This window comes from Chlorocebus sabaeus, chromosome 7, assembly GCF_047675955.1.
Source record: "Chlorocebus sabaeus isolate Y175 chromosome 7, mChlSab1.0.hap1, whole genome shotgun sequence".
Classification (NCBI taxonomy): Eukaryota; Metazoa; Chordata; class Mammalia; order Primates; family Cercopithecidae; genus Chlorocebus; species Chlorocebus sabaeus.
In genome coordinates, this window is record NC_132910.1 from 116130080 (window position 1) to 116147183 (window position 17104).

Here is a 17104-nt window from a genome sequence, read left to right on the forward strand (position 1 = left end):
AGTTTCTCAAATAGGCAAAAATGCATATCATAAAACAAAGCCATGTTGGTCGATGTTGACATCATGCACATTAGCATGCCAGAAGTGTGATAACAAGAAAGGATAGAAATGGTACTTCTCTTTTGCATATGCTTATTTTTTGTGTGCGCTGAATCCAGTTTTGCATAATGGAGAAATACACCAACGTGAATAACATGTCTTTTCAAGTTTCAGTGCTGAACTTGCTGTGTTTGTTGTCTCATGTAACTGGACTAGTAAGGGGCTCTCTTCCTTTTGGAAGAGAAGAGTCTTCAGACATTTTAGAAAGTTAAACTGCTTTTTAAGTGTTAAATAAACATTTTAAAGATAATTGGTAAGCATCGATTTAGTAAAATTTTGACCTTTAAAAACTCTGCATGAGACCCGAGTGTTGCAAACTAAGAACTGTGTGCTTGTTTTTAACACAGAAGATAGGCATCTCCAGGTTTTCATTTTCCTTTTACTCGTGAAATGGTATTCAAATTGTGCACTCTGAAATGCCAAGAGGAGGAGGTTTATCCGAGCTAGTTGATGGTTCAAATGAACTTAAATTTGAAACATATTTAAATTTGCCCTTTTCTTCCCTTCTCATTAATTACTGGGATTGCCATGAATCCATTGCTCTGTGAAGGTTTCTCTTTCTTTGAACATTCAGGGTACGGTGTTTTGTAGGTGATCTAACTGCCAGCTCTTTCTAATAAAACACGGCCCAAGAGAAGAGCCTGTTCGTGTTACTAGTGTCTTTTATGATTTTCAAATGTTTTACTCACCTCTTTAACTGTCCCCAGATGAGTAATCTTTGAAGGGTAGGGTGGCACATGTGGAGTATTAAAGAGATGGCTCTTAAAGATAAATGAATTACTTATGATAATACACCATGGAACAACTTTCCACTACTGGTAAATATTTTGTTTTCTACAGAAATCTATTTACTATCAACCTCATTGCTAAACATCATAGTTCTATAATAAAAAAAATCCCCTCATTTGAAGACATTTCATTTCAAACAAAGGCTGATTATTTTAAAAATGGATGCAAATTGTTTATTTTCTAAATAAGCCTGAATATAACTTTTAAATTCAGGTTACTAAGAAACCTCTTGCTGGCTGGGCGTGGTGTCTCACACCTGTGATCCAAGCACTTTGGGAGGCCAAGGCAGGAGGATCACGAGGTCGGGAGTTCGAGACCAGCCTGACCAATATGGTGAAACCCCGTCTCTACTAAAAATACAAAAATTAGCCAGCTGTGGTGGCGCATGCCTGTAATCCCAGCTACTCAGGAGGCTGAGACAGGAGAATCGCTTGAACCTGGAGGTGGAGGTTGTGGTGAGCTGAGATCGCACCACTGTACTCCAGCCTGGGTGACAAGCGAGACTCTTTCAAAACAAAAAACAAAAAACGAAAAACCTCCATGTTGGTCAGGCTGGTCTTGAACTTCCGACCTCAGGTGATCTGCCCACCCTGGCCTCCCAAAGTCCTGGGATTACAGGCATGAGCCACTGCTCCTGGCCCCCCAAAATTTCTTGCGGTAGTTATGTATGTCAAGGTAATTGGAAGGAACAGTAATTATCGCATTTATTTGCTCAATGCAGGTAACTCCTTATATGTTCAGATCCCAAAGTGATGCTGACTGATTGGACCTATCCAATTTCTCTTCTTATATAGGAGAAAGTATTTAAAATCATAAAATCTTTCCTTCACTATGCAGCTGCTATTCACTACCATTGTGCAATGTTTCTCCAAGAAATAGTTTATTTCTAGAACTCTGCTCAAAACGTGCACAAATCACAACTTTTAGCCTTGAGTTTAGCATAGTGAAACTTCAGTATAAAGATTGTATTGTCACCTTCCTGACCCATGTCCTGAATACCCTTTTTCCTTTTCTTTTTTTAGCCAAGTGGTAATTTCTAAAATAACCTTTCTTCATAACTATTGTAAAATATTACTGTGTGTCATTCCACACTGAAATTAACTTTCCGAGATGAAAATATAGGCCTTTTTAAATAGAACTAATAATTTTAATGTAATTTAGGGAGTATTTAATGAACACCTACTATGTCCATGCCATTTTACTTTACCTGCTGGTCACCCTTTGAGGCAACGCCATTGTATTTCTTGAAATGTGCTATTTCATTTTTTGCTTTGGATTCACTCTTTCACGCACATCGAGCTTTTACTGCATGCTGTCTAACCAGTGGATACATGACTTGATTCTGCAAAATGCCTGCTGCATATGATGCAGGGGTTGAAGGCTTCTCTATTCTATTCTTAATGTAGCAAACACAAAGGCAATATCTGTAGCGGAAACTATTGAAAATGTTAAAGACATTTGCAAAATGCAATACTTTTTGTTCTTTTTATGTTTTAGGTGCAGTGCTGGACATCTGATTTTAAAGTACAACAGTCCTACTCAAACATTTTTACTTGTCTCAGATCTTGACATTGTTCAGTACAGATTTTTTTTCTTTAAGTTTACTAGAGGAAGCCAGTCTTATTCATTGTGGGAACTCAGTAAATGTTAAGCCAGATTTTCAACATAACCAGCATCAGGGGAATTAAGTTAATGCACTTTTGGAAACTGCATTAACTCCACAAAATCAACAAGACCTTTATACAGCTCACACAAAGAGAAATCAGCTGCTGCATGTATTTTCTCAAGAGTCAAATTCAGTTTTGGGAAAATGCTAAAGCCATAACAATATATATGTAGATAAATCTCATGTGAATACTATTACATAGATATATAATGAATGATACTATGTAGCTAAATAGACTAAAATACTATCTAGACATATAGGTTTTATCTAGGGTTTGATGATGGCAAGATAATTGTGAATGTAGAAGTCATCTTTGCTTTAAATTTCAAATTGGTTTAACTATTTATATTTATAGACTTCACTCCTATCTATACAATAGCCCTTGTTTTTCTTGTTTTTACTTCTACTCATAGCTATTTTCAGGAATTGAGAGTTTTTTCTTTAATCTGAGTGGTTGGTTCTTGTAAAAATATCATTTCTGAATAATTTTTTTTTCTGGAACTTTTCTTGGGCTATTGTTGTTCTTTGGGTTTTTAAACAGTTGGGCTGACTTTGCCTTTGCTTTCAACAGAATGCTAACCAGATACCTTCTGAGATAGGTTACAACTTCATGGCTTAAAGTATTGCTTGTGCTGGAGTTGTCTTTCTCCCTGGAGAACAGTCCTTGAGAAATAATTTCATAGCCAAACATGCTAAAACTGTTAGAAGGTTGAGGTGACTTAATGGCCATTTATAAATTAAACTCTGTAAAAGTATTTGGCAAATAAATATTATTAAATGCACTAACATAATAAATGAAGAAGTCCAAACATCTAGTGAAAATTATAATTTCATTTAGATTTAGGACATATTTTATAATGTCAGAGCTTAGTTTTCACAGTTGCCAAATTATAAAGTGAAATGTCTTCTCATTTTCTTAAGGAGACATTTTCAAACTTGTCTGTCTTCTGGAATCAAGATAGTGACCGCACATTTCAGCGTGGACCATCTGCTGCATCTGTCAGGTCTATAGTAGGTTCTCAATGTGTTGTTGAAAGTGATGAGTGAGTGAACACTTCAGAATGAATGACACACATGTTAGATCTAGTTATACACACTTTGCCAAACCATTAACATGCATGCAAGCACACCTGCTTCTCAACCTGCAAGGCAAATAGTTATATCAATACATAATTCTGCCTTCCTTCTAGAACCGTGACCTTGAGGAGAGGTGGCTATCTTTGGCAGATTAATTATTGTATCCACAGTGCTTGGCATGTATATTTTGTCACCAACTGGGTCTTATGTTAATGTTCCATCCTAGGCTGGTCGTGTTTCTTGTTCTGGTTTTTTCTGTATTGAGCCCTGGTTCTGTGTTGCCTTCAATCTCCTCAGTGAGATGCGGGTCCTCATTCTGTTCTTGCATTTAACATTAATTTCTCCATACAATGGGTCAAACTCAGTACTTAAAATAGGGAGGCTTCCTCCTCTGGAAGAATTTTTGCTGCCATTGCTTGATTCCAAATGCATGAGCTGCAGAAAACTTTAGAGGTGTTGAACATGTGCAAAATACCTGATAAAAATGCTTCTATGTGTTAATGCATAGGAAGAATTCTATAAGCTTTCCTCAAATTGGCCTTCTTCAAATTAGAATAACCTCTAGGTTGAATGTTATTAAATACTTAGAATGGTCTCCCCAATGTCCATAACAGGTTAGTTTCAGTATTCCACTGGTCAGTGTAGCATTGGGATTAGTAGCGTTTTTATATTTTCATATGTATGAGTAACACACATTTTTACTGTACTTGTCAAACCTATTTCAATTTCTAATTTCGTCTCCACTAGTTAACTATGGAGTGAACATGAGAAACTTCATTAAAAGAGTATATTCATTTTACTCGTGTGTCTAAATTGTTAGGTTGTCTGTTGAGGACAACTCTAGATTTCTCTCCAGCAGTGAAAAACATGAACTATGTGATATTTTTAATGTTTTTGAGATCCTTTTCTATTGTTTCTAGACTTCTGAGTATGCTTTTTTTAAATAGGAGATTCAGATTACTGGATAGATGGGAGAGCTATTTTAACAAACATTTTCCCTTCTCCTTTGAGTCTATTTCAATTTGCACAAACTGTATCTTAAAAAATTACACCTAATTTTCAGGGACATCAATTCAGTACGAGGTATTTTTCCTGAAAAGTTTTAAAATTCTTATTCTCTTTGCTGTTACTATTTTAACATTGAAGCTGCATTCATTGGATACTATAATTCTGTGACCTCTGTGTACGGGGAAAGTGAATCAATGAGAATGCGTTTCTTAAAGGAATGTACAGAAGATTGAGACTTGTTAATATTTTTTCAAAAATTCACTGGACAAAGGTAACGCATTCATGGACTCCATAAAGACAGTAGTATAAGGAAAACATTCATACCTCTGCCAACATTTCCAAAAGGCCAAGAAGGCTCTCATTCATGGAATACGTTACATTTTCCATAATGTTCTCAGCCCCTCAGACCAAGGTAGTAAGAATGCTTTATTATCAAAAAGGCCCTACTAACAACCTGCAGTATAAATCATCCTAATTGGACAGGTCACCGAGAAAAAATAAAGACATTCATTCACCAGGCATTTGGAAATTCCAGGTAGAAATGCTTTCAAACCAGGTCACATTTGGAAATCAAACTCTGAGTAGTAGAGTGCTGTAAACGAAATACTGCATCTTTCATTTTTTTATGTGTTATTATATTTGTAGCACAACTGTACTTATTTAACAGTAATAACTAAATGCCTCCTATATGAGTGACATTCTGCAAATTGAAGAGATATTTCAAAAGGGAGCAAGAAACAACAGCATTTCACCAAGTACTTGGTATGAAGGTATTGACTCTAATTCTTCAGGGAGTTATAAGAGAGTCGTCTGCAATGGAGGGCTTTCAGAAGGAGGTGGGGATTTGAGCAGGACTTAAAAGATGCATAAGATATGGAAAGACAAAGAGAGGACTTTATTCTAAGCTAGTAAATCGTTCACACTTCTTGTGTCTTTTTCTTCATTGTTCTGAATGTGGTGATATATAAGCATTCAAGATACATTGTGCCAGATAATTATGTTCCATTAACATGTGAAATTTTCATCTACAGAAAATTTTTGTTTAGAGAATGCAGTTTTGTTTAGAGAATGCAGTTTTGGCGGTGCTCTCCTTTGGGGCTGATTTCCCTCATCAAGATGGTAAAACTATTTGGGATGTAGCATATACTAATATACTAATAAATACAGTATATATACTTAGTATACTAAGTATATATACCATTATTCCATATACTAGTATATATGCTAATTATATATACTAATATATAGTATATATACACTAATATATAATATTATATATACTAATATATAGTGTATATATAAGTATACAATATATATTTATATATATTACATATTATAGTATGTATATATAATACAATGTATAATATATAGTAAATATATGATATATTATATACACTGTATTATATATTATATAAAATATGTAATATATCATATATTTACAATATAAAATTATATATTTACAATATATATTTATAATATATGTATATATTATATGAAATATATTACATATGTATATATTATAATGGAGCTTATACTTATATATTATATTTATATTCCATTATTCCATTACTATAGTATAAATATTATACTATTACAGTATTATAAATAGATAATGAAATATTATAAATATTTTATATTTATATATAATATAATAGAGCTTAACCTAGTATAAGCTCCATCCTAAATAGTTTTAATGTCTTAATGAGGGAAATCAGCCTCAAAGGACAACACCCCCAAAATTGCGTTCTCTAAAATGAAAATTTTCTTTAGGTGAAAATTTTGCATGTTAATGGAACATAATTATCTGGCACATATATAGTCTGTTATAATATATCACGTATATAAATAATACATATAAACAAACATATAATACAGTTATATAGTATATAAGTAGAAGTATATTAAGCATATAGTAGATTATACTGTACTTAGCAACAATTGATTACTGATACTTTTCCTCCCTAGGTAGCTATTATTGAGCTCTCTCTAGTAAGCCATGGAGTATAAAGATGCTATGTAATTTTGATCTTGTTAGGCTAATTTCCAGCAATTAAGTATAGCTCAATTAGTGTTCTGTTTTGACTATGTAATTCAAAAACTATGTTTTGTAAAAACCCACAAAAATAAGAACAAGAACAAAAAAAGCAATGCCGTCTGAGTTATTGAAGGAGAATTCAGCCCATAGATTTTCTCCATGCTTTGGCAGCTGTTTTAGAGCATTCATCCAGCTGCATTTGTCTAACACTTGAATAATGATCATGCAGTTTGTCAGATGCTTTTGGGAGAGAAATTCACTTTGCAGAAATATTTAGTATTTAACTAATTTTTCCAATTATAGGTTTTTGATTAGGGTAAATTTATTTTGAATTACTCCTGATGTTAAACCCAATCTTCATTAGTGTTCCATAGAATTGTGAAACATTACAATTATAGTTTTTTCCTAGCTAGAAGGAGCACTCTCATTTTATAGATGATTAAGTTGAGCTTCAGAGAGAGATTAAACAACCTGCCCAACGTTCTGAAGCCCAGGAGGCTTGGAACTCATTTTCTGATACACAGTTGGACACTCTTCTTAAATCATTTCCCATAGCAATGTCCACGGATGGAGAAATAAACATAACTATTTCTTATTGGACATGGAAGGTCATGAGCTGCTTATGTGAACTGAAGTCTGTGAGGGCGTTACTGGAATGTAACTTATCAGTATGTTTTCAAATCCTTAGAGCAGAGCTTCTTGACCTGTGTGCTGTAAATGGGTATGGGTGTGCCGGAGGTGGATGAACAGGGCCTAGGGTGGCAAAAAATCAGGAAAGCATTGAATAAATCATTCCAGCACACTGTAAGTACATACAGAAAATGTTATTTTTCTTGGCAGTAGAATCCACTCTCTAGGAAGAAACAAGCTTTTGTTGGAAGACTGCTCTGATAAACTTTTTGGAGGGCTGGGCCTTCAGGAAGGCTGAGGACCTAAGCTGGATAAGAAGGAGAGGGACATATTCAGAGGGTGTGTAGAGAGTCAGAGAGAGAGAAGAGAAAGACTTAAGGGCTGGTGGCTCAAGAGAAACTTTGGGGAAACAGAAATAACGGATGGGGACATCAGCAGATCTACAGTGCTCCATAATGATTCGTGGAGTAAATTACTTTGGGAGATGGGATGAAGTGCTTAATCTTGCTTTGAGTTAGGGAGTGGTAAAATCCAAGATGGCCCCAGGAAGGACCGTTCCATATAAGTTACAATACAATTATGAAAACTTATTAGCAAAGATCAGATACCTACTATACCACAGTGCTTCTGCGAATAGATTCAAGTAATTTTTTGAATTTAAGGCTGACATCTCCCACATGACTGACATTTAGGAATCCTGGTCCTAAGAGAATATGGTAATTGGGAGTGGGCCTCTGGGAAGGGTGCTGTGGTGTGCAAGGGCAACCCTCGGTTATGTGCACCACGCAGAATGAATCATGTGTTGTGTCGCTGGACGTTGAGGCTGAATGATATAAATAACTAAAACTGGGTGAGGTTTCCTTCTAAAAAATCACACTCGTGTTGATCTGTTCATGTGTCTGCATTAAATTTTAATGTGATTGAGAGGGCAGAATTGCTTGGGCCCAGTAGTTTGAGACCAGCCTGGGCAAAATAGCAAGACTCTGCCCCTATTAAAAATTTTTTTTTAATGTGAAAAATGTTATTTGTGCTGAAGGGGATCACACATTTGTTGAGAATGTTTTCCAAACCCACAATCATCACACAATTTCTCAAAGGACTTTATTTCCATATTTGTGAAAGTTTTATGAAACATATTAAAATAAGAGTCATTGATAATGTATTGTGTGTTTAATGAACGGCCTTTATTAAAAAGAAATATATAGAGGAACTGTATCTGGAATGAAGAGCCTCCTTAAATGATTGGACAGAAAAGAGTGGTATGCATTACTGAATTTAAGAACATATGATATATGTGTGAATGACGTTTTTTTGTTTTGATTTTTGTCCTATGAGAAACTCTACCAAAATGATTAGTTGATGAATTCTGATGGTAGTTTATAGTCAGGATATTAGCAAGCAAAATATTCCAAAGTCTTCTGGCTGATGTTTGTGTGAAAGGGTGTGTTCTCATATTAGCAGGAAATGGGCTAATAATGCAATGAAAAGACTGGAGATAATTTCATGGTTAATTTGGGGTGAAATTTATTTTGATTATAATAATATTTCTGGCGAAAGTATTAAGTCTGAATTATTCAGACAATTGCTTTAATTCTCCATTTGACACTTGACCTGTGCATAGAGCTAACCTTTGGGTGTTAATGAGAGTGGAAGTCCAGAGCCTAGTTAAGTAAGAGATTAGGAAGAAAGGATGGAAAGAAAGTTCTACCTATGCCAAGGGTCAATATACAGTACTGGTAATGATTTGATTGGGCAGTTTTATTAGCAGCCATTTCTTTGACAGACTAATAAAAATGACTTAAGGATTCTTTTCCAAGTTATCTTATATAAATGGATTATGATGAAAAAATTGTGAACCACATTTCATCTCCTTTCTTGCCTTCTGTTAAATATGTATTCTGCTTAGAAATTAAATTGCATAGGATCGAACTTGAAATCATAAATTCCGTGCATTATGTGTAGTTCAAAGGTATTACATGATAATGCACATGTAGAGAATTGTACAGGATGGTTGGGAAATGATTCTTAACCCTCAGAGAGTGCTCACTGGGCACACGCATAACACGTAGACGCCCAAAGCATTTCAGAAGTAGAATTACAAAAAAACCTCCAAAACACTTGTCATGAAAGGTTTGTGAACCTAATCTCACCTGTATGGACTGGGCTAATCCTGATATTAAGAGGAGTTCTCCCTTCTCTTAAGTAAACAAAAACTAGATTGCCTTTCATCCAATCAGTTATTCTAAGACCACTGCAACTTTTTTTCTGTCACAAAAAGGAGTTGCCCTAAAGAAGTTTCATTTGCTTTACCCTCTTTTTTTTTTCTCCCTCCTCGAAAGGAAAAAAGGTATGTGTGTTTTGAAATCTAAAATAGAGCAAAGTTTCCATTTAAAAATACTTTTTAGATAATCAGATTTGCTCTTCGCACAATGAGGTCTGTGGTCCCTGGGAGATATGTTATATCATATTCCTGAATTCGTTCCTGGAGTCATCTTTCACTAGGGCTAGGGAATTTACTGGGCGCTGTAACGACTGTTGGTATGACCCTCTGTTGGTATGACCCTCCGTGCTCTCTCTGTCTCTGTGTAACTCCCACAACTTGACTTTGAGATAGATCTAAAGAAGTGAGCCATCAAATGTTGGAAATATCAGGTAAGAAGTTAAGATAGGCTGGTCATGGTGGCTCACACCTGTAATCCCAGCACTTTGGAAGGCCAAGGCAGGCAGATCACTTGAGACCAGGACCTCAAGACCAGAAGTCTGAGACCAACCTGGCTAACATGGCGAAACCCCATCTCTACTAAAATACAAAAATTAGCAGGGTGTGATGGTGGGCACCTGTAATCCCAGCTACTCTGGAGGCTGAGGCAGGAGAATCGCTTGAACCCGGGAGGTGGAGGTTGCAGTGAGATGAGATTGTGCCACTGAACTCCAGCCTGAGCAACAGAGCCACACTCTGTCTCAAAAAAAAAAAAAAAAAAAAAGGAGATTATTAAAAATAATAAAATAGACAGAAATATAATATTTAAGATTAAAGAAGAAGGCTGGGTGTGGTGGCTCACACCTGTAATCCCAGCACTTTGGGAGGCTGAGGCAGGACAATCACTTGAGCTGGGGAGTTTGAGACCACTCAGACTCACTTGAGACCAGCCTGAGCAACATGGTGAAACCCTGTCTCCACGAAAAAAAAAAAAAGAAAAAAGAAAAAAAATTACAAAATATTAGCCAGGTGTAGTGGTATGCTCCGGTAGTCCCAGCTACTCAGGAGGCTGAGGTGGGAGGGTGGCTTGAGCCCAGGAGGTTGAGGCTGCAGTGACTGGTGATCACATCACTGAACTCCAGCCTGGGTGATAGAATGAGACCTTGTCTCCACAAATAATAAAAATTAAAATAAAAATAAGAAAGTGAAGCCAACTGAAAACAAAAAGCATCAAAACACAGAGAAAGTTAGAAAATAAAGCTTAAAGATGAAATAGAAAGGCTAAGAAAAAATGTTTAAATGTGGTGAAGAGAATATGAACTTAGTTTATATTATTGCTCACACTTAAATAATGCTTGATATATGCCAAGTGATGTTTAAAGGCACAGCTTGCCCACATATCCCTTGTGGGCTTGGTACTATAATTATCCCCATTCTGTAAATTAGGAAACTGAGGCCCAGAGAGATTAAGTGATTTGTTTAACATCACAGGTTTGTAAGTGGCAAAACCAAGGTTAGAATATGTATGTATATATAGCTACATTCTTAAATAAATACACAATTCCGTATATTAGACACCTGTTTATTTTGTCTTCCTCCCTTCTGATATTAGCTCCTCTTTTCCCTTTTTTGGGGAAATGTTCCTTCTTACCGTGTGACTTGAGTGGAAGCTGCAGCCATGTTCTTAGATACTCTTTCCATGCTTTCAAAGTAAGCATCCTTTCTACCATCGTATCTTGATTATACAGTGTATTTCCAAATATTATTTTAGATTCTCTGCATCTTCATCAGATAAAACAGGATTATCTCCCTTTTATAGGACAAATAATCATTTCCACTTAAAAATGGAGCTGTATTAAAAGCAAGCTTTTGGCCAGGCATAGTGGCTCATGCTTGAAATTTCAGCACTTTTGGAGGCCAGCGTGGGAGGATTGCTTGAGGCCAGAAGTTTGAGACCAGTCTGGGTGACATAGCAAGAGCCCATCTCTACCAGAAAAAAAAAAAAAAAAAAGAAAAGAAAAATTAGCTGGGCATGGTGGTGCATGCCTATAGTCCTGGCTCCTCCAGAGGCTGAGGTAGGAGGATTGCTTGAGCCCAGGAGTTGGAGGCTACAGTGGGCTATGATTGCACTACTGTACATAGCCTGAGTGACACAGCAAGTCCCCATTTCTCAAAAAAAAAATAACAACCCCCCACTAAGGTTTTAATAATTTAATAACTAAATAATTTAGAGGCTGGTAGCAAAAAGAATATTATTCTGATCTCAATTAATTAATTATTCTAATTAATACATAAACTTATTTTATTAATTGCTTATTTACATCAGATGCAATTTTTTTTTACTAAGATTGATAAGAGCATGTACCAGTGACAATTTTCTGAAACGTTAAGATTTGTATTTATATTTAGGACTATTCGCCTACAGGTGCATTTATAAACATATATACATATATGTATATATATTGTATAACACAATATATACATATATGTATATATGTGTATAAATACATATATACATATAGGTACATGAATACAAATGTGCATGTGTATACATATGCCTACACACACATTTAAATGGAGTATGTTTATCTAGAAAATTCGGAAAGTTAGAAACTGAGAGTAAATAAACATTTAAAAATGGAAAGGCAAATGGCTTTTCAAGATAGCCCTGATTTTAGGTCAATGGAAAAAATCTAAGCAGTTATTTTAACTAAAGTATCTGGTGATCATAGCTTGGAGGATCTGGAATTTTAAGGTGGGTGGCTCACTTGACTTGAAAATCCAATATTTTTTCTGAAGTAGGTGTTGCCATGGTGACAGAACGGCTTAGCAACTGAAGACTGATTTCATTGGCTGGCTGTCTGCAGACTTGCTTGTTGAGTGGCATTAATATGTTGCCTCCTGCTGTTTTTTTTATTGAGGAGACCATCTGGCATTAGCTGTATTTAAAGGTACAGTTGTGTTAAACAAAGAACAGCAGGTGATATACACTGAGGTGTTAAAAATAGGTTTTGCAGGCATTACTTAGTTTAATCAATCAATGACTAAGAAGTTCCACTTCAAATCACAACCTATTATAATCAATTAATTCACAATTCTAGGCTTTGACAGTAGGCATTAAAGGGTTTTGCTGTTGTACTTACTTATATTATAAAAATTTAATTGCCTAAATATACTCTACTAAATGATCATATTAATCTTGATGTGCCTAAAAATTAATCGACTTGATAAACTGTTCTGTCAAATTATATGTTCATAAACCAGAGATATAGTTTTAAAATAATGACTACTGAGGATGTTTAATATATCAGAGCATAAATAGCTGTCAGTTTTTCTTTTACTTTTGAGGGTGATTAAAATAATGGATTTTCAAGTAAGATGTATTAAGATGTCAAATGCATCTATTCTACTAATTATAACTATCGATTCTAAACAGTAAATACCTGTTGTACATCTGTGAAAAGACATACTCTCTTTTTTTTTTTTTTTTGTTTTTTGTTTTGAGAAAGAGTCTCACTCTTTCACCCAGGCTGGAGTACAGTGGCACGATCCCAGTTCACTGCAACCTCCGCCTCCCAAGTTCAAGCGATTCCCCTGCCTCAGCCTCCTGAGTAGCTGGGGTTACAGGTGCATGCCACCACACCCAGCTAATTTTTGTATTTTTAGTAGAGACGGGGTTTCACCATATTGGCTAGGCTGGTCTCGAACTCTTGACCTCAGGTGATCCACACGCCTTGGCCTCCCAAAGTTCTGGATTACAGGCATGAACCACTGTGCCTGGTCACATATCCTCTTTTAAAGGAGTTCCCAATATACTAGGGAGGATAAGACACATGCACATGTTATGATAAGACAGAAAATGACAAGTACCTTAAGAGTAATACAAAGCAAAATTTGAGACTGAAGAATGGAGGACACATTTAATAAGGATGCTCACCAAGATTTCTGATTAGCTTAATCTTGACCAGTGTAGAGGAGAGAAGAGAATTCTAGGAGAAACAGTAGCATTCATTGGTGTTATAATCCCAGCCTCTCTAAGAGTGGGTTCCAAGGTAATGTTCAGAGGATAATAACAGAGCACTTTGTGCTTAGACCTTGCTGTACATGTAGAGGAAGCAAAATCTTTACAAGTAGTCTTTTGGTCATATCATGAATATCCTTAAATGCTAGGCTGAGGATTTAGACTTCATTTTTTCAGGAGTTAATAGAAATAGACCATTTGTGAGCTGCTAATTTAAGAAAAAGATATTATATGCTTTTGACATATTTAGGGAGGTGTTGTGGCCCCACTACCTGGAGAGCGATATATGGTCATCAGTTTGAAATGAAAATCATTTCATTGCAGAATTTGAGGACAGAGAAAAAGATTTAGGTGTCATTTGCATGACTGGTGAGGGTGAAAACGGTGATTATGGATGAGATAACTGAGGGAGGGAGAATAGACAAAGGAGAGAAAGTGTATCAGGCAGAAACTTAGAACACACCAACATTTTTAAGATTAAATGAGCAAGAAGAGAGCAGAGAGATGGAGAGAAAGTGTATCAGGCCGAAACTTAGAACACACCAACATTTTTAAGATTAAATGAGCAAAAGAGAGCAGAGAGATGTAGTCAGAGAAAGAGAGACAGTGGGTATGATTCAGAGCTGTAGTCTCAAGATAGGACTGGGGGCATATGACGATGCCAAATGCTGTGGAAGTTAATGAAGCAGAGGATACAGTAAAGGTCACTCACTCCCAGCACTGGTTGGAAGTCATTGGGGACATTTGGGGAAGTAGTTTCAGTAGAGTCAAGAGGAAGAAGTCAAACAAATGGATAAGGAGTAAGTGAAGGGCAGTTTCACCTCTAACACTCACCTTTTCTCTCACCCATTCATCACACCAAGCCTTTCTTTTTCTAAAGGCTAGTCAAGTGAAGCAGTGGGAGTAAAGAAGGAATAAACTAAGTTTTTTGAAAGATTACATGCTATTTTCAACACACATTCATTCCTGAACTCACATCATTGTGGCAGTCACTGCATGACTCTCTTCATATGGTTCTCACAAAGGGCCACTACTGACTTCTTAATAGGGTGACCTTATGTCTTGGTTTCCACCATATTCAGTGTTGCTGTGGTATTTGTTAATAGAGCCCTCTTTCACCCTCAAAACTGTCCTGGTTTGGATAATAAGTTATGAGTTATCCCAGCTCTTCACCACCAGTTCTAATGAGCAGTTTTCAATCTTTATCTTACTTGACCTTATTTGATTTTTTTTTCTTTATACAGCTGACTACTCCCCTTTATTGTGACTTGAAACCCCACTTTTGATTTGTACTGGATAGCTCTTCTGGTTCTCCTGACACCTTCTCAGTCTTTTCTGGGGCCTTCTCTTCTGTCCACCCTGAAAGTGGTGCCATTGTTTAGAGTTCTGTTCTTGGTTTCTTCTCTTCGTTACACACCTTTTCTGTAGACAAGCTCACTCATAACAACAGGTGCAGTTACCTAGAAGCCAGTGATGGAAAAATATAACTCTTGTTTCTCCCACTGAGCTTCAGATTTGCACATCCACCTGCCTAATACACCTTTATTATAAGTGCTGCTCAACATGTGGACAAGAACTTGAGCACTGGAGTGAGACATAAGGCTGCCGGCTCTGCCATTTAATAGCTTAACGGCCTTAAAGAAGAAAGTCTCCGTGTGGCTCAGCTTCCACTCCGTAAAATCATGAAACCTGTCACGTAAGGTTTATGTGTGGGTAAAATGAAATAGCACATGTAATGTGCTAGGCACAATTCATGGCACACAACATACACTTAATGAATAACAGAAAGTATTATTATTTCCCAAACCATATTCTCCTCCCATTATTTCTTGTCTTGTGGAACATCTGCCTTCCTGAGTGGAGGAGGGTTTATGTGCGGGGGAACATGAAATACTTTTGGAAAGATTGGGTGATACCATAATATATGAGGCCCTGAAAGCTGGACAGAGGAATTTAGACACAATGGTGGGTTACAGGGCTTCTGCAGTCTTGTAAGCGTAGAATGATTCTGTGGAAAGTGGTGTTGTAGTAAAATTAGTTATTTTAATATTAAGCCAGATGTTTTCAAAGTAGGGGCTGGGAGCCTGGGCAAAAGGCTGATAGAGTAATACTGGCGTAATTTGATAAGGACCTGGAAGAGTGTGGTGACAATGGAATGAAGAGGAAAGGCTAATTAGGGAAAGGTGATAAATGGACAGATTATTTTATTTTTATGTCAGTTCTTTCTTGAGAAGGTTATAAAATATTTCCATCAAAAGATAGATTTAATAAAGATGTAATAACGCTTCTTTGTGGATCAAGAAGCCACTACTGTTTTGTACGATTTTTATTTGTGAAAGAGAAGGAAAATGTGCTAATAATAATAGTGGCCAACATTTTCAGCCTGATTCTCTCAGTATTTGCTTAGATGATCATTTACCTCTTCAGATCTTTGAATGAATTTTGTAAATGACTGGTCCCATTTATAACCTATATTATTCTTATAGTTACATAGACTTATTGAGATGCATAATTCAGTCTTAAAGGATGTTGGTGTTTCTAGAGATTCTGGCGTGTTACATGACACCTTGTGAAATAGTTTGGATATCTGTCCCTGAACAAATCTCATGTTAACATGTAATGCCCAGTGTTGGAGATGGGTCCTGTTGGGAGGTGTGTGGATCATGGGGGCAGATTCCTCATGAATGACTTGATGCCATTCCCTGGTGTGAGTTCTCACGAGATCTGATTAAGTGTGTGGCACCTCCCCCGCCTTACTACCTTTCTCTCCATGTAACGTGCATGCTCCAGCTTCCACCATGAGTGAGAGCTCCCTGAGGCCTCCCCAGAAGCCGAGTAGGTGCCAGCATCGTTCTTGTACAGCCTGCAGAACCGTGAGCCAATTAAACTTCTTTTCTTTGTAAATTACTCAGTCGCTGATATTTCTTTATAGTAATGTAAAAATGGCCTAATGCACCATGTAAATTAAAATATACACTTTTTGTGACAAATATGTCACAAATATGTCACAAAAAGATTTACTCTCCCCTTAAGAGGAGTCAATACGAAAACCTGAAGAATGTGGCAAGTAGAAAAACAGAAGTGAGAAAACTACCTTTGTTTTTAAAAAATATTTTAAGATATTTTTTCTTTGGAAATAGTTGTTTTGAAATATGGAATGTAAAATGCCAGACTCTTCTTCTCTTTTTCTGAATTTGAAACAATCGAACCCTGGGAAATATCTGGCCCTGAATTAAAATGCAGGCACACCAAATTTGAACTCAGATTGAAAAAGTTAACACTGGGAATCAACTAGAAATTAATGATGATTATGAAGAATATTTTGATTGCTATTTGATTCTTTCATAGCTCTGTAAAACTTATGTAAGCAAGCTATTAAAAAACAAAAGCTGAAGGCGACTGTTTTATGATGTGTGTATCACAAAGGAAAGCATCACTACCTCTCATTGAAACAAAGAAAGGCTCATGTTAACTAAATGTGAAAAGACAGTGTAAGAAACTTTTTAAAAAATCATATTTTTGAGGCTGAAACACATGTTCCAGAAAACAGTTTATTAGAATTACGTTAAGCAAAAATTA

At 36.2% G+C, this 17104-nt stretch overlaps 1 protein-coding gene across 1 annotated transcript in view; it reads left to right on the plus strand.

The window, feature by feature from the left end:
* The window catches only part of CPE (carboxypeptidase E), a 122274-nt gene that overhangs the window by 7472 nt on the left and 97698 nt on the right, over positions 1-17104 (plus strand). The window lies entirely within an intron of this gene.